This window comes from Geotrypetes seraphini, chromosome 9, assembly GCF_902459505.1.
Source record: "Geotrypetes seraphini chromosome 9, aGeoSer1.1, whole genome shotgun sequence".
In the NCBI taxonomy this organism is placed as follows: domain Eukaryota; kingdom Metazoa; phylum Chordata; class Amphibia; order Gymnophiona; family Dermophiidae; genus Geotrypetes; species Geotrypetes seraphini.
In genome coordinates, this window is record NC_047092.1 from 9451711 (window position 1) to 9476146 (window position 24436).

Sequence of the window (24436 nt, forward strand, 5' to 3'; positions counted from 1 at the left end):
GAATTTCGTTTCTGCAAATTGGCACTTAACGAAATAAGATGACACTCTTTTCAGCTACAGTGGAAAAATATTGCACCCCCCTCTTATATACTCCTTTCACTGACCAATTACATGGCTTAGTGTATTTTTTCCTGGGGAGGGGGGGTTATATTTTATTTTCTTGAATAATTTTGGCAAACCCCATTGCCTAAAATTAACAGGCGTATAAAAACTATACTTTAGGTCACTAAAACGGGAAAATGAATTAAAGACACCGTTCATTCTTGATAAAATTATCTTCCTTGCGAGAAAAAAAATATTTAAAAGTTATTGGAGAGAAAATGTGCTCTTATGGCACAAAAGTGGTCAAAGTTCTCTCCTGGTGTGTTACAAATTGTAGATAAACCACCCTTCTCATGGCAGGGACCACCTGCCACCACTGCTCCCAGTTCAAGAGAGAGAAATGTCAGGCAGAAGGCTGAGAGCCCCCGGGGGGATTTGATATGCTCCAAGCATCTTTGGGGGGGGGGGGGGGGGGGAAGCCATAATCTGATGCTGTAAATTAGGAAGATTACCTTTGTACCCTGAGGCTAGGACTGGGGGTTTTTTAGTGCCATTCCTGCTTTAGCTTTTGCTGCCAAACCGACTTTTTCGTGGATTCGTGCTCAAGTGAGTCAGTTTAGAGGAGCAAAAAAGTCAGAACACCCCTGATTTCCTTCAACCCCCCGAACCGTGAATAGACTTCTTAAAAACTCTTGCAAGCAGGAGGGTTGGGGGGGGGTGATGATGATAAAAATAACTACGCCGCCCCTTAAAGTCTGTCCCTTCTAGGCCAGGGCTCCCGATCGCACCCTCTCGCCTCGGTCAGCCACATACTCGCAGCCCGTATGACTAAAGCAACTTTAATTGGCTTTTCGAAATTTTGCAACCGCTGTAAAGGTCAAGGAAGGAGTTGGCTCCGAAAAAGCAGCGAACAGCAGGCGGCGCATGCGCGCTGCCGGGATGCCATATTGGAAGGCGGCCGTAGTAGAGGGAGAGAGACTGGTCGCCTTTCTCAACTGATCGAGAGCTTTGCACGTTTTGACACTAGGGGGGAAAAAAAAAAACTTCACCCAGGTAAGACTCCGGGCCCCGGAAGCTGGCTTTGGGTGGCCCCAGCTGCCATCCGAGCCCAGTTGTCCTTTTCTCCTTCATTTGGCCAACCTAGGAGCTGCTTTATTTATTTTTTTTTTCCTCTCTTGCTTACACTGTGCACTACTAGATCACAAGCTTTTTTTTGGGTTTTTCCTCCTGTGAATGCAGCAATGCAAGATCAAGTTAAAGAAAGTGTATTTCTTTTGCTGTTCACGTTCTCTACTTGCAAAGGTTTGCACGCAGTCTTTTGCCCTCCCCCCTTCCCCGAAACAAACGACACGTTAATTGTCTCGTTTCGTTACTGCGACTGTTTCTGTTCGGATAAATTCGAACGCACTTTGAAGGTGTCAGAAACCCAAAATGCGTGGTTTTTTCCTCTTCTTCTAAGTAACATCCTGCCATTCCTGCTTCGATAACATTAGCTCATGTGACCTCGTTTCGAATTTACTAGGCTCAGCTGGCTCAGAAGTGAGTTATTTCTCGGGTCACCCGAAGCCCAAAGTGTCAAAACAGCTGACGGGAAAGGTGCGGAAGGCTCTGGTTCCGGATCGATTTCTACGGGTTTGCCGGGGGCAGCGCCAGAACTGCGGTAAATGGATATTTAGCCACCGTAGCCCGTTTCAACATGGCGGGTTAAGGTGTCTTTTAAAAACTGCCAAGAAACATTTTGCGGTGGGAAAAAGTACGTGCGGTGGAGCTACGGAGTCGGTTCAAGTCTCTTTGGTTGCCGGTTGAGGAGCTTTAGCGAATTAAACGCGAATCGAAAGGGGTGGCATCTCGCCCCGGTTTTTTCCACTCTTAAGATTTCTTGGTGTGTAAAAGTACGTTGGCAAAACCCCAAAGAACAGTCGTTTGTCGCTCCGGGGAAAATGTCATTAAGAAACAGTGGGAGGGGGCGGAATTCGGAACGAAAGGGTTTCGTTAAATGTCGGGTTGGCGGACGTAGCAACTTCTAGACGACAGGCGCTAGGATTTTCCGCCGTTCAGCCAGTTATTGTGGCGTCGTATAGCGAACTGGTGCTATTTGGGGCCGCAACTCTGTGTATGTTTCCCAGGTCTGGAGCTGAGCAGCTTTTTAAATAGCCCAGCAAACCCCATTTATGAGGAAAGGACATGTTGCATCTGATTTTGACACTTGGAACACGATGTGATCGTGGCGTTATTCAGAACGTTTAAATGGCATTTTTAATGGGAGGGATGCTGCGGAAGAATGCGCGTGTATTTACTACAGTGCGCGTTTTAAAAAAAGATTTCCTGGCTGTTTTTTTTTTTTGCAGTAGATGGAGCAAAGTTTGCTTGTGTGGACGATTGACATAAGTGAGCGGTGCAGGAGGAAGACTCTGTTTGCAAACACAGGGCAACTTCCTGGTTCCGTTGGAGGAGAAATGGTTTGATTGTTTTACACTCGGGACTTTAGATATGAACTTTTAATAAGAGGCCTTTTCGCAAAGCTCCGACTTCGGGTGATCTGGATTCACCGCTAGTCTAAAAGTCTGGAGGCACTTATTCGTTTTTGGATGATTGGGAGGGGGGGGGGTGTTCACTGCCCCCTCCTCCGTCAAATATATTTGGCAGGCACTTTTAATGAGGTGCGCTTCACTGATAATAGCATCTGCCGGGGAATGGCATTTCTAGTGCGGCACCGGCAGAGGTCGCTACTTATAATCCAGTTTTTTTAATGTTGTTTTTTTTAAATATAGAGATATAGTTAAAAAAGCTAAATGTAGAATAAGTGTATCTGTCCCACGCGGTTATTTACGGCCTCGTGTTTCCCATATTATTACCCTGAGCTCCAGTTACTCAAGATTTCCATCATAGGTGTAGGTTAGAAAGACGCGCACTATATATAGTGATACAGTACTTAATTAACGGTTCATTTAAGTGAACTTAAAAAGCCGCACTTTCCATAAAGCAGGTGAAGCTAAGCTTCAAAGAGTTGTTGCATAATTTGTTTGGACTTGTGTCTGGGAGGAAATTTCCCGTAGTTCGGGAAAAAGGGTGCAAAACAAAATGCAAAGTGTTCTATCCCCCCCAAGTGCCTTTTTTTTTCTTTACAAAGACTTCAGTATTCATAGATCGCTTCCTTTGGGCAAAGAATAAAGAAGGGTGTGTGTGTGTGTGGGGGGGACTCCTGCTCCCAGCGAGGTTCCTGCAAACTGGGCTGTAAAGGGTAAATGTGACGTGGAGGCGTGGAAACCCCCTCCCGCGGTGACGTCACGCGTGACAGGTCGCCAATTAGACTCTAAGTCCCGGAGACGGCTTTTATTTGCCTGTGGAGGTAAAAGTCTGCGGCTGCACCGGGGAGCCTGCTGTCGGCTCTGACTTTACAGGGATACAGGCTTCCTAGGAAAGGATTATTATTTTTTTTACCCCTCTGGAGAGAATGTGGTCCTTAATTGTCGATGGTTGTTGTAAGATTTATACAGGTTTATTATATGCGTTTGTAGTGTTGCACTGGAATTAAACTGTGCCAGTAAGAATGTTCCCCCTCCCCCTCCTCGTTTGGAATCGGACCTGGTTCAGACAGTTCCTTCTGGCAGGATAAACCCAAAGGGGGAAACTCCCCATTCACGGGCTCTGGAATTATTTTCAGGAAGAATTAAACCATTGCTGGGAATTTATACGGTTGAAAAAGTGCCTGAGAGCTGTCACAACTTTTGGGCGGATTCCTGGAAACCTGTTCTCTGTTCCTTGGGTTTGGAAATCAGCTAAGACACACATTTGGATTATTTGAACGGGGTCGGCATTTCATTGGTATAGATGAAACTCCTGTCCCCAGCTTACTAAATCGCAAAGGGGCGGGAGAAAACAATACAGCGAGAGCTGTCATTTTGAACTAAGAAGGTTGCACTAGTTGGAAATGGAGTGGCTGGTTTGAGCCTTCTTTGCCTGCCTGAAATTGCTTTTAAGATGATGCCTTCACTTGCTAAGTCAGCGGGTCTCTCTGGTCTGCATGGAGCTCCCTGCACTTGACCAGTGTGGTCAAGCAGTGTCACTCTCTACCTGTGCTATATTCACCTATCTGGATTGGACTCTGATCAGACTGTACTACAGAGACAAGAGGAGGGAGGGAGGACATGTTTTTCTGAACTTGAAATAGCTTGAGCGGCGTCAGAAAGTGGCCCTAGTATGCCCCTCACCAAGTTCTTTCCCTAATGCTAAGACCACTTTTTCTGCTGCTGGTAACCAACCAGTTTTCCCATTTTCCTGATTATTGTCCGTGTGCTAATATTGCCATTAGCATGCAGCCATTAACAAAAATTGTCATCGCCTACAGTCATGTGAAAAAAATGAGGACACCCCGTGAAATACTCAGTTCTTTCTTAAGAAATGTTCACATATCAATGTCAAATCTTCTTTTTATTATTTATCTCTGGAAAAGAAAGTGATGCAATTGCAGGAAAACAACAAAAATTTTCCTTGATTTACTCATGAAACAAAAGATATCCACAAAAATGTATATTCTAACTGAGGAATAAATTAGGACATCCTAATAGTTAGTGTTACCCCCCTTTTGCTTGTTGTAGCCATCTACCAGTCTCTTACATCGGTCTGAGGAAAGTTTGGCCCACTCCTCAATGCAGAATTCTTTCAGCTGTGAAATGTTTGAGGGGTTTCTTGCATGTACAGCCTGTTTCAAATCACCCCACAGCATCTCAATGGGATTAAGATCAGGGCTTTGACTCGGCACTCCATTTCTTAGTTTTCAGCCAGTCTTTGGTGGATTTACTGGTATGTTTTGGGTCATTGTCATGTTGCAGGGTCCAGTTCTGCTTCAGCTTTAATTTTCTTACAGATGGTCTCACATGTTCCTCAAACACCCTCTGATACACGGTAGAATTCATGGTGGATTCTATGATGTGAGCTGGCCAGGTTCTGCTGCAGCAAAACATCCCTAAACCATGACACTTCCACCTCCATGCTTCACAGTTGGTATGGGGTTCTGTCTCTGGAATGCTGTATTTGGTGTACGCCAAACATGTCCCTCTTTTCTGGTGTCCAAATTCAATTTTAGACTCATCTGTCCATAGAACATTATTCCAGAAGTCCTGGTGTTTGTCTATATTTTCTCTGGCAAACTTCAGTCTGGCATAAGAACATAAGAAACGCCTTCGCCGGATCAGACCTAGGTCCATCTAGTCCAGCGATCCGCACATGCGGAGGCCCAGTTAGGTGCTCCTTATTGGAGACCCGGATTTCCCGTATCCCCCGATGTGATTTGCAAGAAGGTGTGAATCCAACTTGCGCTTGAAACCCAGAACAGTAGTCTCTGCCACAACCTCCTCCGGGAGAGCATTCCAAGCACCCACCACTCGTGTGAAACAGAACTTCCCGACATTTGTCCTGAACCTGCTGCCGCTCAGTTTCAGGCTATGACCTCTTGTCCGTGTCACATTTGAAAATGTCAGTAATGCTGTTTCCTGGTCAATTTTATCAAATCCTTTTAATATTTTAAAAGTCTCTAACAAATCTCCTCGCAGTCTTCTCTTTTCGAGGGTGAACAGTCCCAGTTTTCTGAGGCGTTCTTTGTAGCTCAAATTCTCCATACCTCTGACAAGTTTCGTGGCTCGCCTCTGCACATTCTCCAGCAGAGTTATATCCTTGATGTTTCTCTTAGCAAAAGGTTTCCTCCTTGCACACCTCCCATGCAAGTTAAATTTGTGGTAGCCTCTTTCTGATTATAGAGGCATGCACTTTCACATCAACAGTAGCAAGAGCCTGCTGTAGGTCCCATGATGACATTTTAGGGTTTTTGGAGACTTCTTTTAGCATCTTGCGGTCTGCTCTGGGGGTCAACTTGCTTGGATGGCCAGATCTGGGCATGTTGGCTGTTCTTTGGAAAGTCCTCCACTTGTACACTAGCCATTCCACGGTCCGGAAAATAATGTCATATTCTTTCAAGATATTTTAAAATCCCTTACCAGACTTATAAGCTGCTACAATCTTCTTTCTGAAGGCCTCAGACAGCATTTTTGATCTCACCGTGGTGTTCACTCTCACCGTAGTAGTCATGAGCACACCAAACTAAATGTCTGAGGTTTAAGTAGGGCAAACCTCCTTCAAAATGCTGAATAATGATGTTCTAATCATGTGCACCTGATGTGATACACCTGTTTGTAATCTGAACCACTTTAAGTGGAAGGATATATGAGGGTGTCCTAATTTATTCCTCAGTTAGAATACACATTTTTGTGGATATCTTTTGTTTCATGAGTAAGTCAAAGAAAGGTTTTGTTGTTTACCTGCAGTTACATCACTTTCTTTTCCAGAGATAAATTTAAAAAAAAGATTTGACATCGATATGTGAACATTTCTTAAGAAAGAACTGAATATTTCATGGGGTGTCCTAATTTTTTCACATGATTGTACATTGTATGAGGGGGGGGGGTGTGTGCTGAAAAGTTCTCAGTCCAACCAACCAACTTCCTAAAGTCTGAGTGTTATTTTGTCATTGTAGCTGAAGAGTGTTTATTTTATTTGATTAAGGGCCAATTTGCAGAAACAAAATACTGTTTTTGACTTAGAGAATATTGTGTAGCCATTATATTGTCACATACACATATATGCTGGCATTCTGATCGCATAAACAAATTCTTGGTGTCTTAAAATAATAATAATAATAATAGTTTATATACCGCAATACCATGAAGTTCTATGCGGTTTACAAAAGATTAAGCAAAGGTACAAATCGATTGACTTTAAGAGGGGTAGAAGAAAGAGAATTAGACAAAGAGAAACAGACAAGTTGTAGGATTAACCTTATTCTGTAGTCTGATTTTTCACAATTTATGTAAGGTCTGTTTAATCTGAATTACCCTATTCTTTTTTTTATTTTACTTTTTTTTACAGAGAAGGGATTAGTGATATGTGGTTCATCATTGAATTTTAATGTGACCCATGAGACTATGGCATAGCGAGGATAGGATGGGGGTTGGGGCAGTGGCGCCCCCCCATGCCCCTCCCCATTCCTTCCCCACACCACACTTGCACCCTCCCTTCCCCCCTGTACTTCATTAAATCTTCACCAGCGCGAGCAGCTTCTCTGGCCTGCTGCTTGCACCAGTGTTAGCTTTTCCTGTTATGTCACTTCCTGGCCCCATGACCCAGAAGTGATTTCAGAGGGGAGACAGGCCAGCATGAGCAGCAGGCCGGTGAAGTTGCTTGTGCTGGCAAAGATTTAAAGAGGCAAGGGAGTGGGGCAAAAGGAGGGGGCAGAGGTGCCAGCGCTCTCACCAAGATGGTGCCCGGGGCGGTCCGCCTCCCCTCCCCCCTCTTACCACGCCATTGAGTATAACATAATCAGAGTTTCACAAATATTTTCAGGACAGTAGCAAAGATCCCATTAAACTTTTAAACTAGTGACATAAGTATTTGGGAAGAGATCATTTTGGTTCATTAAGTCATCACATTGAGTTTTGTTGGTAATGATTTATATGGCACATATGTTCATTTTTGGCATGTGTCCCAAGCCTATCCTGAGAAAACCTCAGCTAGTCAGGTTTTAGGACATCCACAATGAGAAAACTAAAGTGGGATAGGTGGCAAAGTTCAGTTGTGGATTAGGAATTGGTTATCAGATAGAAAACAGAGGGTAGGGTTAAATGGTCATTTTTCTCAATGGAGGAGAGTAAACAGTGGAGTGCCGCAGGGGTCTGTACTGGGTCCGGTGCTACTTAACTTATTTATAAATGATCTGGAAATTGGAACGACGAGTAAGGTGATTAAATTTGCAGATGACACTAAACTGTTCACAGTTGTTAAAACACATGCGGATTGTGAAAAATTGCAGGCAGACCTTAGGAAATTGGAAGACTGGGCATCCAAGTGGCAGATGAAATTTAATGTGGACAAATGCAAAGTAATGCACATTGGGAAGAATAACTTGAATCACAGTTACCGGATGCTAGGGACCAAGAAAAGGATCTGGGTATCATCGTAGACAATAAGATGAAACCTTCCGCCCAATGTGTGGCGGCAGACAAAAAAGCAAACATGATGCTAGGCATTATTAAAAAAGGGATGGTTAACAAGACTAAGAATGTTATAATGCCTCTGTATCACTCCATAGTGCGACCTCATCTGGAGTATTGAGTTCAATTCTGGTCTCCTTATCTCAAGAAACATATAGTGGTGTTAGAAAAGGTTCAAAGAAGAGCGACCAAGATGGTAAAGGGGATGGAACTCCTCTCGTATGAGGAAAGACTAAAAGGGTTAGGGCTCTTCAGCTTGGAAAAGATACAACTGAGAGGAGATATGATTGAAGTCTACAAAATCCTGAGTGGAGTAGAACAGGTACAAGGGGATCGATTTTTCAGTCCGTCAAAAATTACAAAGACTAGGGGACACTCGATGAAGTTACAGGGAAATACTTTTAAAACTAATAGGAAGAAATTTTTTTTTTAACTCAGAGAATAGTTAAGCTCTGGAATGCGTTGCCAGAGGATGTGGTAAGAGTGGATAGCGTAGCTGGTTTTAAGAAGGGTTTTGACAAGTTCCCGGAGGAAAAGTCCATAACCTGTTATTGAGAAAAATATGGGGGAAGCCACTGCTTGCCCTGTATCGGTAGCATAGAATATTGCTATTCCTTGGGTTTGGCCAGGTACTAGTGACCTGGATTGGCTACCATGAAAATGGGCTACTGGGCTTGATGGACCATTGGTCTGACCCAGTAAGGCTTTTCTTATGTAGTAACTAAAAGCGGATTTTAATGCATTTCATCAATCAATGATTGGCGATAAGATTCAGATAAGCGAAGTTATATTTTCAAGTGATGATTTTGGATTTATTGAACTATATCTTGCAAAGGCAAACTTATTGTATTGATATAAGATGGACCGATGATGATGTGACTTTGACCCAGTGATAGGTTCAAGTCTGGTTTATACCATCTGAAGGTCTAGTAATAAAAATAATTAAATGTACAATCTTTTTTTGTGGTGCAAACTTTTTTCATTATCATATATACAATGTACCCCAAAGTGTGGCTTCTATGATAATAATTGCAGTTCTAGAATACCAGCATAAGTCGGCTTTTATGCACATAACTTTAGGCCTGAAAATTTAAGCTAGCTCAGTGGCTAAGTGCAGACAGGTGCATTTCTGTGACTATTCTACAACCTACACATATAACTGTCCGGCACACCCCTGACCCCACCATGCCTCTCCCAGTTCCATGCTCCCCTTGTAGGCGTGCACTCTGGATTTTGCACACACAATTTATAGAATACCAACTAATTGCAGTTGTGTGTAACTGCTAATTAATGCTAATTAATATATTAAAGTTATGTGCACAAGTGCCTTTATTGTACAACTTGTGTTTGCAACTTTGCTTGCTAAGCGTACAATTGAGTGTGCAGGTTTATAGAATTAGTGGGTGTATGCATATATGTCATTATTCTAATTTTGCAGCAGAATATTTCTGCATATAAAACATTATTTTGCCAAAAGAAATGCTTTTGAAAGTTACCTTCCTTGCATGTACATATTTTTTCTTTGACAATCCAATCATTTTGGGTTTATAAACAAAGCCGTGTTTGCTCTATAGTCTATTGAGATCTCGGTGCCTTGCAGTACTAGTGTATAGAAAATAGCCTTAGGAAGGAAGAGCTGAATGGTGTAGCTAGGATCCATACATTTGAAAATATTAGAAGCCGGAAAGTTGTGGTAAGATAAAAGCTGAGTCACTCTATTAAGGATCTCCATGGAGATAGATTAATGAGCACTGTACAACCATTGTCTAAATTATATTACATCGATATACATGGTTTACCACATTGAGTAATTTGATGCAGATTCATTAACGTACAACCCTTGCTATAATGTCAAGCACTCACTATTATCTTTATTAAAAATCAAACCTGTTGGCATGCTTGCCCACAGCAACAAGGCTATGATGAAGTGAGGCATGTGAAATAAATTTGGAGTCGTTAGCTCTCGCTTGTCATATAATCCTCTTTATGCCTTTCTCTGTGGCACTGTAAAGTCACGGAGCTGCCTGGCCAAATCTCCTGTTACACAGGAATAAGAGTTTTGTACACATGACCAAAACAGAAAAATGTGCCGCATTCAGAAATGGACATAATTATACTGGTGATTTCTGTCCAGATATTTAATATCTGGGGCCATATTGTCGGAAGAAGGTTTTTGCATCCTTTGCAGTTGGGTGTTTTTCTGTTTGTATGGGTTGATTTGGGTTTTTTGTGTTTGTTTCTATTCAAAATGAATAAACATTTCCAAAAAGAAAGTAAGTTGAGCTCTAAATAAATACATTCAAAGGGGTAGATTTGTCAGGGCTTTCCACATATAAAACTAGGTTTTATGCATAGGAAAAAGCATTTTAGAAACATAGAAAAAGACGGCAGAAAAGGGCTATAGCCCACCAAGTCTGCCCATTCCAAATACCTGCCCTCTAGTTTCATATACAAAAGTATATGCAGGGAATGCTCATACCCATTAATGTTTTTATTTATTTAAATACTTTTATTCCAGTTAATCCTAAAAAGATTACAATAAACATACATATATAAACAAATCTAAAACACATTACAAACTAATAACTGCCAATATATCTCAGTTCACAGGACATCACAATCATCATAAACTGTTAGCTGCCAGTAAATCCTTTGCACAGTAAAAGACAGATCTAAAATTCAGAGGACTACTCCTGGAAATGTCCATTTAATAAAATGAATTGACAAATTAATGGGTTTTCAACAACCTTTTTAAATGATTTCACATTATTACATAACCTCAAAGAGCCAGGAAGAACATTCCATAACTAAGACCAGCTACAGCTAAATCATGTTTTCATGTGACAGACACTATTCACTGATTTCAATAATTAAGTTTCATTGCTGTATCTGATCTCAAAGATCAAGTAGGCATATATTTCTTTATATGCATTTACCCCCTAATTCTATTAAAAGCACCAAAAATTGCATGCATAGTTTTGGTCATGCACTCAAATTGCACATACAATTTAGAAAACATAGAAACATGACAGCAGATAAAGGCCAATTGGCCCATCCAGTCTGTCCATCCGCAGCATCCACTATCTCCTCCTCTCCCTATTGGCTAAAGCTCTTTACACCTGCATTGTGAGGTCATAGAACTTTATTGTTCACCGTAGACAAGTAGGGGATATGCAGCCATACTTGATAACTCTGTCTAAGGACTTCACCATCAAGTGTGGCTGCATTCCCCTGCTGTCTACAGAGAACCCCTGTTACAGGTAAGCAACTTTGCTTTATAAGCTAAGGGGGCATAATCAAAACTTTAAAACGTCCAAAAACCTGCCTAAATCACCACTTGGATGTCCTAATAGCAAGACGTCCAAGTGCCGATGGTCAAAACCAAATTTCTGAGGGAACTTAGACACTGGCAGTTAGACTTGTTTTAGTTGCGTCTAAGTGCCTCAAAGCTGCCCAAACTGACCAGATGACCACTGGAGGGGTTAAGGCATGACCACCCCACCTTACTCCCCCAATGGTCACCGACCCCTCTCCCACTACCCAGAGATGGGGGGAAAAAACAGCATATTGAGGGCTTGTCATCAGCTAATTGGAGCAGAGCAATCGCCATCAGCAGAGCTGGTTTTGGGGATTTCTGCTGGCTAAGCTGATGCCAGGATCAGCTGAACTGGCATGGAGATTCCTCTTTTCCTCCCTCCCATGCACCAATCCCCCAGCCCCCTCCACAGAGAACCCTCGCACAACACTCCTCCCCCCAACATCCCTCGACACCCCTGACAGCACTGGCAACCCCCCACATCACCCGACACCCTGACTGCGATGTTGAGCCAATCGGGTCCTTAGGCCCCTCCCACTGTATCCCAAGATGCATTGAGAGAGGGAAGACCCATCATTTGCAGCACGAGGCCCTGTAGGCAAAAGGGAGTGGTATTCTCTCCTGCCAATTTTGCAGTGCAATGTACGGGAGTGTCGGGTGATGTGTGTGTGGGGGGGTGTTGCCAGTGTTGTTCAGGGTGTCAGGTGATGTGGGGGGCATTTCCAGTGCTGTTCGGGGTGTCAAAGGATGTCACGGGGAGGGGGGGATGTAGTGCAGGGGCTCTCTGTGGAAGGGGCTAGGGGATCCGTGCCTGTGAGGGAGGGAGGGAGAGAATCTCCCTGCCAGGTCAGCTGATCCTGGCATGGGGGAATCCCTATCAGCTGAGCCGGCAGAAATCCCTAAAACAGACTCAACTGATGGGGATTCCCCTGCCGCGATCAGACAAGGTAGTTGGGTACATCTACAAAACTTGCTGTTGTGTGTTTTTCATGTGGACATTTTTATTTTTGAAAATGGCACAAAAAGATAGACGTCCTAAGGACCAAAACTTATGCATAGGTCATTTTCGAAAAATAAAGATAGACGTCTGGCAACTTTGAAAATAGACATTTTTTTTTACTGGTTTTGTGAACAACTTGCCCAAAATGTCCAACCTCAGACTTAGACAACCTGTTGAAAATGCCCCTCCACGGCTCTTAACATTTGTCTCAAGATGAGGTAGACTAAGCACCCGGAAGTGTTAAGTAACCTGTTCATCCAATACCAGCCAAATCGAACATTACATTCAGATGAACAGGTTTACTTAGAAGTTCCATCTTTGAAACAAGTAAACCTGGCAAGTTACCGTCATTCGATGCAGGGGGTTCTGTTTTGGAACACCCTGCTTCTAGAAGTGAGAAGACTTACCTCTTTAATGAATTTCAGGAAACTGATTAAAACAATATTGTTTGAGCATCATTATTTTGTTGCTGAAGACTTGTATTTTTGATTTCTTTTAAATATGTTGTCATTTATTGATAATAATTGTGTTTAAATGTTTTATTCTTTTGTATATGAAATGATAAATTGTGAGTGTATTTTGTAACACACTCAGAATCATAGGATGTATCAAGTAAGACATTTTTATAAATAAATAAAAATTGTGAGGTCATAGAGCTTTAAGGTTATAGAAACATGATGGCAGATAAAGGCCAAATGGCCCATCCAGTCTGCCCATCTGCAGCATCCACTATCTCCTCCTCTCCCTAAGAGATCCCACGTGCCTGACACACGCTTTCTAGAATTCAGACATATAGTCTTTGTCTCCACCACCTCTACCAGGAGACTATTCACTCTTCTACCACCCTTTCTGTAAAAAAAATATTTCCTTAGATTACAAATCGCCTCTTAACTTAGTCTTATGCCCTTTCATTGTGGAGTTCCCTTTCAAATGAAGGAGACTTGCCTCATGTGCATTTATGCCACGCCAATATATAAATGTCTCTATTGTGTATCTCCTCTCCTGCATTTCCTCCAAAGTATACAGATTGAGATCTTTAAGTCTGACCCATATTCCTTATGACTAAGATCACAGACCATTTTAGTAGTGTTTCTCTGGACTTTTGAAAGTGGTCTCCAGGATTGTATACAATATTCTAAATGAGGTCTCACCAGAGTCTTATACAGGGGCATCAATACCTCCTTTTTCCTACTGGCCATACCTCTCCCCATGTAACCTAGCATCCTTCTAGCTTTCGCAGTCGCCTTTTCAACCTGTTTGGCCACCTTAAGAATAACAAGCTAATTAGCACCAATAATTGCCATCTTAAGTTCAAGTTCATTTTGTATTTGACATACCACCCATTACCTTCAACTGTCTGAAGATGTAGAGCAGAGTTTCTTAATTTTTTCAAGCCAAGTACCCCCACCTAAGCTCCGCCCCAGACCCCACCCCCATAATAATAGTACTAATTGTAATGCAATTTCATCCATTCATTTTTCATATACACACAATATAACCTTATTAATACATAATGGTAACCACAAAATTAAAAAAACCAAAGCACACTGTATGCAGAGAAAATGTTAATTATCATTTATATTTGATGGGGGGCGGTTTCTAAGAGGTCAAGGCAGATGACTTTAAAATATGCAATGTCACCTCAGTAACAACTATAGAAAATAGACAAATATAGTGCAAAATATAGACACCAGATATAAATTCTCAAAACTGACACATTTCAATCACTAAATTGAGAATAAAATAATTTTCCTACCTTTGTTATCTGGTGATTTTCATGACTGTGCATCCAATATTTTCTTTCTTTCTGCCTCCTGCACACTTCCTCTCCTCTGGTCCTTCATTCCTTTCCCCAACCAAAATCTTTCGCTGTCCTCTCTCTTCCACCCCTATTGGCAACGTCTCCCTCTCTCTCACTGTCCATCTGTCTTTCTCTCATTCCCTCCCTTGCTGCAAAGGGAGTGGGGAAAGAGAGAGAGATCCAAGGTGCATCTGTCCCACCCCGTCTATTGCCACATCCAACATTTCTCCCTCTCTCATCCCCCGGATCATGTACAGCATTTTTCATCACTGCCCACCAGCCCAATTTCTCCTTCTATCACCACTCTCCAGCACCATCTCTCCCTTCATCACTATGTCCAAAATTCCTCCCCCTTGCATCCCCTTCAGTCTGTTCCCTCTTCACCACCATATTCAACATTTCTCCCTCTCATCATTCTCTTCCCCATGCATCTCTACCTCACTCCTCTCTATGCCCAATTTTCCTTTCTTCTTTCCCCATGTGCACCATCTCTTTCCCTCTCACTCACACATTCATGCCCAACAACTCTCCCTTTCTATTCTCTTCCTTCCTCCTATGTCCCAAGTTAGTGCCCCCTTCCTCTCCCTTGTGCCCAAGTTCATGCCATTTCTCTTCCTTCTCTGTCCCAACACACTCCCCCCTCCCAGATCATGTCCCCTCTCTTCTTTACTTGCTTGCTCCAGGCTGCACTCGCTTCCTATAGGGCCTTAAAAGTTAGACTAATCCTTCCTGCCTTCAGCGACACTTGTTGCAGCAATGCAGGCAGTGGCTTTTACACGCTGCACATGGCTGACTCACAAGCCTTCCCTCTGATGTTGGAGAGGCTTCTGGGTCAGCCACATGCAGCGTGCAAGAGCCACGTGTCCCTGCAACAAGTGCCGCTGAAGGCAGGAAGGAGGTAACGGATCCCCTAGTGACCCGGAAGGCTTCCCTCCAATGTCAGCTCTGACATTGGAGGGAAGCTTTCCGGGTCGGCTTCGGGGAGGGAGGAGGGCATGGGATCCCCAGTGAAGGCCGTGGCTTTAGGAGGAAGGGGGGCAGGAGATCCCAGCAGTGCTGTGTACCCTTACTGTATGTTCAGAAACTAGGGTGTAGAGAGAGATCTGTGAGTAGTTGGCGTAGAGTTGATACTGGAAGCCAGGTGAGCACCAAGGGAAGGCGTGTAGATGGTAAAAAGTGGGCCCAGGACAAAGCCTTGTATATCCAGCAAATAAAGTAAAGATGCCCCTTCTGGTCTTGATATTATCTATCCTTCCATCCTCTTCACTAGGTGTTTCTCCTTTCCTCCACCACAAACATTAGAGCCACAGCCTCAGCACCCTCAGGTTGTGGGTTCAAGCCTCTCGCTACTCCTTGTGACCTTAGGCAAGTTACTCAATTCTCCATTGCCTCAGGTACGTTAAATTGCAAGCCTGCCAAGACAGTGAAAAATGCTTGAGCACCTGACTGGACAACCTCCATTGATGGGCAGTATATTAATAACTAATAATAATAGGTACAGTGACCTCTGCTTTAGAGTTCCAGCCAACCTCTTGCAGAGCTTTCTGGCTAACAGGGTAAGTATGGAATGGCCGTTACTACACAGTAAACTAATAGCAAGTCAGCACACTTAAGTTACTTGTTGGTTCTTTTCAGTCCTCTGTATCCTCTACAGTTCTGGACATTTTATGTTGGTGTCCCTCTGCAAGCCCTCTTTTCACTGGCTGAGTTGTGGGAGCTTAACCTTGCACTCCTCTTATTCATAGCTCTGGGAGTAGTAGGGGGAGGGAGTATAACAGCAGCCATGTGGAGCATTGAATAATCAACAGATGTATAAAGAGATGCTAAGGGCAGCTCATCCCATCCCAAAGACTGAGACTGAAGGTCAAAGTGTAAGATTTTTCAGATGATGCATCCCGGCGGGAAAAGGCCGCAAAGCAGCCTGTTTAGATTGCTGTCGATGCTGCCATTTGGAAGGTGGAAGAAGGTATGTCGGTCTCATGGTTGGCGGGGTTCAGATGGAAGGGTCAGCGGGGGTTTGGCTGCATGGCAAGGGGGGATAGAAACTGTGCAGGAGTTCTGCTGCACAAAGGATGGGAGGGAGGGAGGGATAGAAAGATGCTGTGCAAAGGTTCTGCTGCATGGGGGGGATGGGAGGAAAGGATAGAAAGATGCTGCAGAGGGAAGGCACAAGGGGTGAGGGGAGGAAAGATGCTGCACATGGGAGATAGAAAGAGGAAGAATTGGGATGGAGGAGAGGGAGATATGATGGAAAAAAATAAGACACACCCCAGAAAATAAGACACTGTTATATTAATTTCGGGCCCAAAAAACGCACTAGGTCTTAGTTTCAGGGAAACATGGGGAAACACCGTGTACAGGACTGAGGCCAGGCAAAAGGTAATAGATGGATTCTTGGGATCCTCCTGGATTTTATTTTTTTTATATAAAGTGGTTTTACATTCAGGTGCTCAAGCATTTTTCCCTATCTGTCCTAGTGGGTTCACACTTTTATCTCATGTACCTGGGTGCAATGAGGGATTAGGTGACTTGCCCAGGGTCACAAGGAGCAGCGTGGGATTTGAACCCACAACCTCAGGGTGCTGAGGATGTGCCTCTAACCACTGTGCCACACACTCCCACGCATTCGCTGAGAATTCGTCTTTTACACTGGGCCGAGACGTGGCTCACTGTGGGAAATTATGCCATCCTTGATAACGTTAAAAAACAACGAGACTGCGGAAGAATAAGTGTAGAACCCCGAAAAGTCGTTTTGCCGTTCACTCTCGCCTCCTAGCTCCCCAAAATGGCCGCCCGCCAGCGCCTGCGCGTTCCAAGTCTCGAGCTGGTCGGCCGAGACGCGGAAGCTGATTGGCTCTAAGCCGGCCCCGCCTTATCACCTGTCCGACCAACGAGAGAACGTCGGGTACCGTGGCGCTAAATGCTCTCGCCTGCTTCAGTCTTTTTCATCCAATCGGCGTCGAGCTTTCTCTGGGCACCGCTTCCCCTCCCCCACCACCCCGGGTGAGAGCGCGCCCCCCATAGGCCGGGCGGTAACCGTTGAGTCCACGTCGTGTGAGGGAAGGGCGTCGATGAGAAACGGGCTCAATGACGCTGGTAATCACCGAGGGTCCTCGAGGGCTCCCGTTTCTCAGCGTTCCTAATGAATATTCATGAGAACCATTGGCCAGCCTGGTACTTCCCTTTCCACTGTATGCAAATTTGTGCTCATGCATATTCATTAGGAGCATCTTAAGCTCCAGCCCAATTCTGTTAAAATAGCTTTAAAAAAAAAAAAAAAATTCAGGTATTGTTATTTTTAAAATGTATTGGCTCCTGTTCTGTGTTAAATTTTTAATCTGTATTCCATGTTAAGCAGAAGATGGTAATAGAGCTGTATAAAAAAGCATATTTTACAATTTGGCCAAATACTCAGTGATGTAGCGAGGGAAGAATAGGGTTACCAGATTTTCCCAATGGAAAATCCGGATCCATGGCCACGCCCCCAGGACCGCCCTGTTCCGCCTCTGTCCCACCCTTTTCCGCTCCCAGCCAGCATCCACTCATGTGCGGATGCCCCTTCCCAATGCGATTATGTCGGGAAGCTTTTCAAAATCCGGACAAAGTACCAGGTTTTGAAAAGCTGTCCAGACCCCCGGACTTGTCCTCAAAAGGAGGACATGTCTGGGGAAATCCGGACATCTGGTAACCCTATATCAGACGTCTGGGAAAACCCAGACATGTCCTCTTTGTAGAGGACTCTGGACTTTCCAAAACTCGGCAGTTTGTTCAGATTTTGGAAAGCCCTGATGAGCTCCGGCCACATCTGGAGGGCATCTGAGCACATCGACACATACTCCAGGCCCTCCAGATGTGTCCGGAGCTTGTTGGGGAAGAAGAGAGGAGGTTTGTGGGGGTGGGACTGGAGTATGAACCGGGAGGGGTTTGGGATGGAACAGGGCGGAGCCTAAGGCAGAACTGGGTGGGGCTGGAGGTGGAACAGGGCGGGGCCATGTGTCTGGATTTTTGTGGCCCGAAAAATGGTAATCCTAGGGAAGAAGGCACTTGGGGTGGCGGCGACACTTGACATCGCTGCACCATGCACCTTCTACTTTGCTGTTTGAGTGCCCTCCATACCTCTTGAAATGTTCGCCAGTGCGAGCACCGTCTTGCATCAACTTTGGCTTCCTTCTGATATCGCGTCCTGGTCCCGCGACCAGAGAGTGGTGTCAGAAGGAAGCTGAGGCTGGCGCAATTAAGAGGGGGAAGATGCTGCTCGTGCTGGCAAATGTTTCAAGAGATACGGGGGGGGGGGGGGGCAGAGATGAGGTGAGGCGCTACTAGATGTACACAGCGCGTTAGAGTTACAAAGAAGACCAGTCCCAGCTCAAATGAGTTTACAAAAGGATGCCAGGGTGGGAATTCAGTTAGGGGGATGGTTAATCTGCTGGTTAGGGTGGAGAGCAGAGGGCTGGGGGAGTAGGGTTATGGGTTGAAGACTCTATAAGAAAGGTGGATTTTCAGTCTGCTTTTAAAAAAGGTAAGGTAAAGGGCGTGGCGGACAAACTCAGGTAGTTTATTCCAGGGACAGCTAGATGAATAATTAATAATTTATTCTTATATACCGCCAGACCACGAATGGTTCTAGGCGGTTCACAGCAGATAAGGCTGAACATCCAGCAAATTACAGTTAAAAAGATACATCAATTTCTAGAATGTACACAATACATGTATTTAAAAAAAGCATTAGGAAGCTTGGGTTACAAATTTGTCAAATAGTTGTGTTTTTAATAATTTTCTAAAAAAAATAATAGGATGAGACTCCTGGCATGATTTTGCCAAACCAGGCATTCATTTTGGCTGCGTGGAAAGAGAGAGTTCTCGAAATCTCTTCAAATGACATGATTTGACAGTAGGATATGTAACTAACTGGACTCTACGTGTGGGCTTATTGGAGTGATTTAAAGAGAAATGGGAAACAGAGTTCTCAGGGAGGCATATAAGGAGAGAGGAGAGATACTGAGGGACTGTGGCATGAACACACTGATAGGTTAGTAATAAGAGTTTGAACTGTGTACGGAGGTGGCTAGGGAGCCAGTGGAATGATTTGAAGAGAGGGGTAAGGTGAGTATAGTGGGATTGGCAGTAGATAAGTCATATGGCTGAGTTTGTAAGGGGGGAGAGACGGTTCAGCAGGAGACATGTTAGAAATAAATTGCAGTAGTCTAAGCATAAGGTTACAAGAGTGTGGACAAGGATCAGGGTGGTGTGCTGAGAGAGGAAGGGGCAAATTTTGGCGAAAGGCTTTTGCAGTCTGTTGGATTTGCATAGAAAATGAGAGGGTCAAGAGCCGAAGACTACTGCAAGGTTGCGAGCAGAGGAGACTGGAACGATAATAGTTTTATTTTCAGAGATGGAGAACGGAGGGAGAGAAGCGGAGGGTTTAGGAGGAAAGAGGATCAGCTCAGTCTTGGACTTGTTTAGTTTCAGGTGGCGGTGAGACATCCAGGCAGCAATGTCCGCCTGACAGGTTGAGACTTTTTCTTGGACTTTAGGTGAAATTTCGGGTGTAGAGAGGTAGATCTGGGAGTCATCAGCATATAGATGATACTGGAAGCCTTGGGAGGAGATCAGGGCACCAAGGGACGAGGTGTAGAGAGAGAAAAAAAGGTCCTAAGACAGAACCCTGGGATACTAGGCTAGATGGACATTTTTATGTTAAAAGCTCCGTCTCTGGAACTATTCAAATCCAGACTAAAAGCCCACCTCTTTTGAGAATGCATTTAACTCGTAACCCCTTCACCCTAAGCACCCCAAGAAACTCCTTCAGTCCCTACTTGTCCTGTTGTCTGTTAATTAGATGGTCCCTGCTCATTAGAGCTTACAATCTCTTAAATGTGTTGATGTACAGTGCTGTGTATGTCTGCCAGCACTATAGAAATATTAAATAGTAGTAAAAGCAAAACATAGGGGGGAGGGAAACAATGGGGGGTGGGGGGGAACAATGGGAGGTCCAAGCTGTGAAGCTGCAGGCATTCATAGTTCATAGGCAGAGAACAACATCTTAGACAAAGCTATGGAGCCAAATGGAATGTGCCCAGTTTTTTGTTTTGTCTATTCCGTGCAAATCCTCTGTTCTGTAAATTGCCTGACATCATCTGTACCGCTATCACAAATTCCTCTTCCTGTTATCTGCGGCCCCTCCTGTCCAAACAAGTGTTTCTACTTGTGCTCTCTTGTTTACTTGTCTCAGACTTTCAGTCCCACCTATGTACTTCTCCTTTCGCTGACACGTTTAAAACATTTTTGTCATCTTGCTCTATCGCCTTAGTTATTACTCTCGCTTGCATATTTCCATCCTGACTACCAGCACCTTCCCTGCTTCTCTGCTTTTCTAAATTTGCTCTCCTATTCTGTTCTTACTACTACTAATCATTTCTATAGTGCTATCGACATATTCAGCACTGTACATCAAAACAGTCCTTGCTCCAAAGAGCTTATAATCTAGTCAAGACAGACCAACTGGATAAGAAGGTGCATCAATACACAGGGCTCAGGTGGGGAATTACAGAGTTTACAAGTTTTATTAAGGGCTCCTTTTACTAAGGTGTGCTTAACGTTTTTAGTGCACGCACAAGATTAGCGCACGCTAGCCGAAAAATTACCGCCTGCTTAAAAGGAGGCGGTAGTGGCTAGCGCGCATGGCATTTTAGCGTGCGCTATTCCGCGCATTAAGGCCCTAATGCACCTTTGTAAAAGGAGCCCTAAAATTTGATATACCGCCTAAAAAATTGTCAAAGCAGTTAACATCAATTATATTTACAAAATTTTAAGATCTAAGGAGGACATACTTAAGACTAAGCACTAACAGGACTTAAAGAAACAGCAAGGAAGAAGGTAGAAGTATAATATATAATAGGAAAGAAGAACATAAAAGGTTAGTACATGAGGGGGAGGGGAGGATGCTCTTCCTTTGGTCATTTTATTCCATGGGTGGAGTTCCATATTGTAGGCTTCTGTAAATAAAAAAGTTTTTTAAAGTTTATTTTAAATCTCTTCACGTAAATGCAGGGGTAATGAGTGCCAGAGAGTTGGTGCTGTAACTGAAAATATTTTTTTCCTGATGGAGTCATAGAAAGCGTGTCGTAGTGAAGGGATATTTAGGAGATGTTGATTACTGGAGAAGCCTGTTAAGGAAGGAGGAGTGTGTGTGGTTTTAGTTTTAAATGTAAGTGATTCTGTGTATGATTGGTAGCCAGTAAGGGCTTAACAGGATCCGATTTTTTAGCTTTGTATATTAATTTTATTGCAGTGGGAATGATAAGACAGATATTGGTGCTTAGCAGGTGGGATGGAGTTTGGAATTGAAAGCAGCTTCAAAGAAGTCTGGATTTGAAGACTGCCAGAGACGGAGCCTGGCGTACGGTTCAGGCAGTTTGTTCATTTCTGTGATCCTTTGTATATTCTGATTGTTAATCATATTGTCTTTTCTTTTTTAACCATTTCCTCTGAAAATCCCACTGGTCTTGTTTCCATTTAGTTTGGTAACATAAAGATTTGTATCCCCTACAACAGTTGCTTTTGGTTTTCTCACTCTTCTACTATAGAGTTTTCCACTTTACTAGAGCTGCCTCTTGGTACACTGGCATTTTAACAAAGGGGACATTGGGTACTAACACAGATAAAAATAGAGTACTGTGGGATACACTCAGCTGTCCTGCAGTAACTACTACTTTTTTTTTTTTTTTACTAAAATTTACAGCACTCTCATTCTCCCTGTCTTGTCTGCTTGCAATCTGGGGGTCATCTTTGACTCCTCTCTCTCCTTCTCCGCCCAGATACAACATATCACTAAAACATGCTGCTTCTTCCTTCATACGTTATAATCTCAGTCAATACTCTGGCATTGGTAAACCATTCATAATACCACAACTATATCTCTCAATGCCGCTCTCTCTTCTTAATAGATTGCTTTAGTCAAACTATCAGGGCTTCAGACATGCCATTTGGTCACCACACAATTTTTTGTGTTTGCTTGGTTGCCAAAATTCTTCTCACTGGCTATGGCTTCTTCACTAGCCCCTACTCAATATGTTTCACGATTTTTTGGTTCTTCCTTTATAACATTACCAAAATCCAACCCTTCCTCTCCGATCACACTACCAAAACCCTCATCCACACCCTCATCATCTTGTGCTTAGATTACCGAAACTCGCTATTCTCAAGTCTTTGGGCAGCCATCTTTCTCCCCTTGAATAGAATTCGGTTGTTCAAAAAGATCCAGGACAGTGTGAATTGTGCGCCAATGGGAAGTTCTGTTGAGACGCACTAGGTGGAGTTGAGTAGCTTGAAACTCACGAGTAACCTCCTTTTTTTTTCCATTCATTGATATGCTTTTGTCTCTGAGCTACAATAGTTTTTGTGGAAGTGTGTTTTCATGATCGGCTATTTTTCATCATGTGTGACCTCATTGAGCAGAGCTATAGCATGTTTTAAATTAGGAAAGACCGCTACAGAAATTTCTGAAATGTTGAAAGTGGTTTATGGAGAATATGTCATGAGTCATGGAAGGTGTTTTGAATGCATCACAATTCGCAAATCTGCAAAACAATGATGACAGTTCTTCCTTAGCCACCTTATTCTCCTGACTTGGCCCCTGCTAACTTCTTTTTTCCTAAACTTAAATCTACGCCGAAAGGAAAGCGATTTGACACCATCGAAAGCATAAAGCAAAATCGACATGGCAACTTTTGGCGATTCCTGAAGACGCATTTAAGGACTGTATCCAGAAATGGAAACGACATTGGGAAAAGTATATACGTAGGGAAGGGGAGTACTAAGTACCTATCTTACTTTTTAATTTTAATTGTTACTGTTACTGGTTACTTTACCCTGGTTAATCTGACTCTGCATCTTTGCTGTAAATGTACAGTCTCTTCTCCTGTAAACCGCTCTGAACTGTTTTGTGGTATTGCGGTATACAAAAATAAAGTTATTATTATTATTACTTGGAAGGGGTCCCAATGGAATAAGTTGTAAGATTGTTTAATAAATTTTTATAAAATCAGTCCTGGAATTTTTTTGAACAGACCTCATAGTAACGTTGTAAATGACGGCAGATAAGTACCCAAATAGTCCATCCAGTCTGCCCAGCCGTATACTCTCTATAAATTAATGATTTAATTTTAAATTGTCCTTTTTCTTAGATATTTCTGGGCCAGAAATGCAGAGCTCTGTTCGGTACTGTGCTTAGGTTCCATCTACTGGAGTCTCCATCAAAGCTCACTCCAGACTATCTAAACCATCCCAGCTGTTGAAGCCCTTCTCAGCCCATCCTCAACTGAATGGCCATATATGAGACACAGATTATGCAAGTCTGCCCAGTATTGGCCATAGTTCTTCAATACATACCATTATTTTCTGATTAGAGATCCTTTGTATTCATCCCATGCTTTTTTGAACTCCGTCACTGTTTTCCTCTCCACCATCTCCCTCGAGAGCTCATTTGAGACATCAACCACACTCTCTGTGAAGAAGAATTTCCTAATATTATTCCTGAGTCTACCATACCTCAACCTCAAATTAAGCCCTCTGGTTTTACCATTTTCCTTTCTCCGGAAAATATTTTGTTCTAGGTTAATACCTTTCAAGTATTTGAACATCTAAAAAATATCTCCCCTGTCTCTCCTTTCCTCGGGCAGGGGTGTCAAAGTCCCTCCTCGAGGGCAGCAATCCAGTCGGGTTTTCAGGATTTCCCCAATGAATATGCATGAGATCTATTTGCATGCACTGCTTTCATTGTACGCTAATAGATCTTATGCATATTCATTGGGGAAATCCTGAAAACTGGACTGGATTGCAGCCCTCGAGGAGGGACTTTGACACCCCTGCTCTAGAGTATACATATTCAGGGCTTCCAGTCTCTCCTCATATGTCTTTTGGTGCATACCTCGTACCATCTTCGTCACCTTTCTCTGGATCACTTCAAGTCTTCTTATGTCCTTTGCTAGATATGATCTCCAAAACTGAACACAGTACGCCAAGTGGGGCCTCACCAATGACGTGTTTAGGGGCATCAACACCTTCTTTCTTCTACTGTTATGCCTCTTTCTTTAAAGCCTAGCATCCTTCTGGCAACAGCCACCACCTTGTCACACTGTTTCTTTGCCTTTAGATTTACGGACACTTATCACCCCCAAGGTCCTTCTCCCCCATCTGTGCATATCAGCTACTCACCTCCCAACACATGGCTTCTT

General features: G+C 43.4%; 1 protein-coding gene across 3 annotated transcripts in view; it reads left to right on the forward strand.

Annotated features, from left to right (window-relative positions):
• The first annotated feature begins 934 nt into the window (after positions 1-934).
• Positions 935-24436, forward strand: part of SFMBT2 (Scm like with four mbt domains 2) — a 243407-nt gene continuing 219905 nt past the window's right edge. For 2 of the 3 annotated variants that reach the window (XM_033959308.1, XM_033959310.1), the window contains exon 1: positions 935-1095. The gene's annotated coding sequence lies outside the window, so the exon portion shown is untranslated. Of the gene's footprint in view, positions 1096-1594; positions 1703-24436 lie in introns of those variants that run through there. The other variant, XM_033959309.1, reaches the window with a different exon arrangement.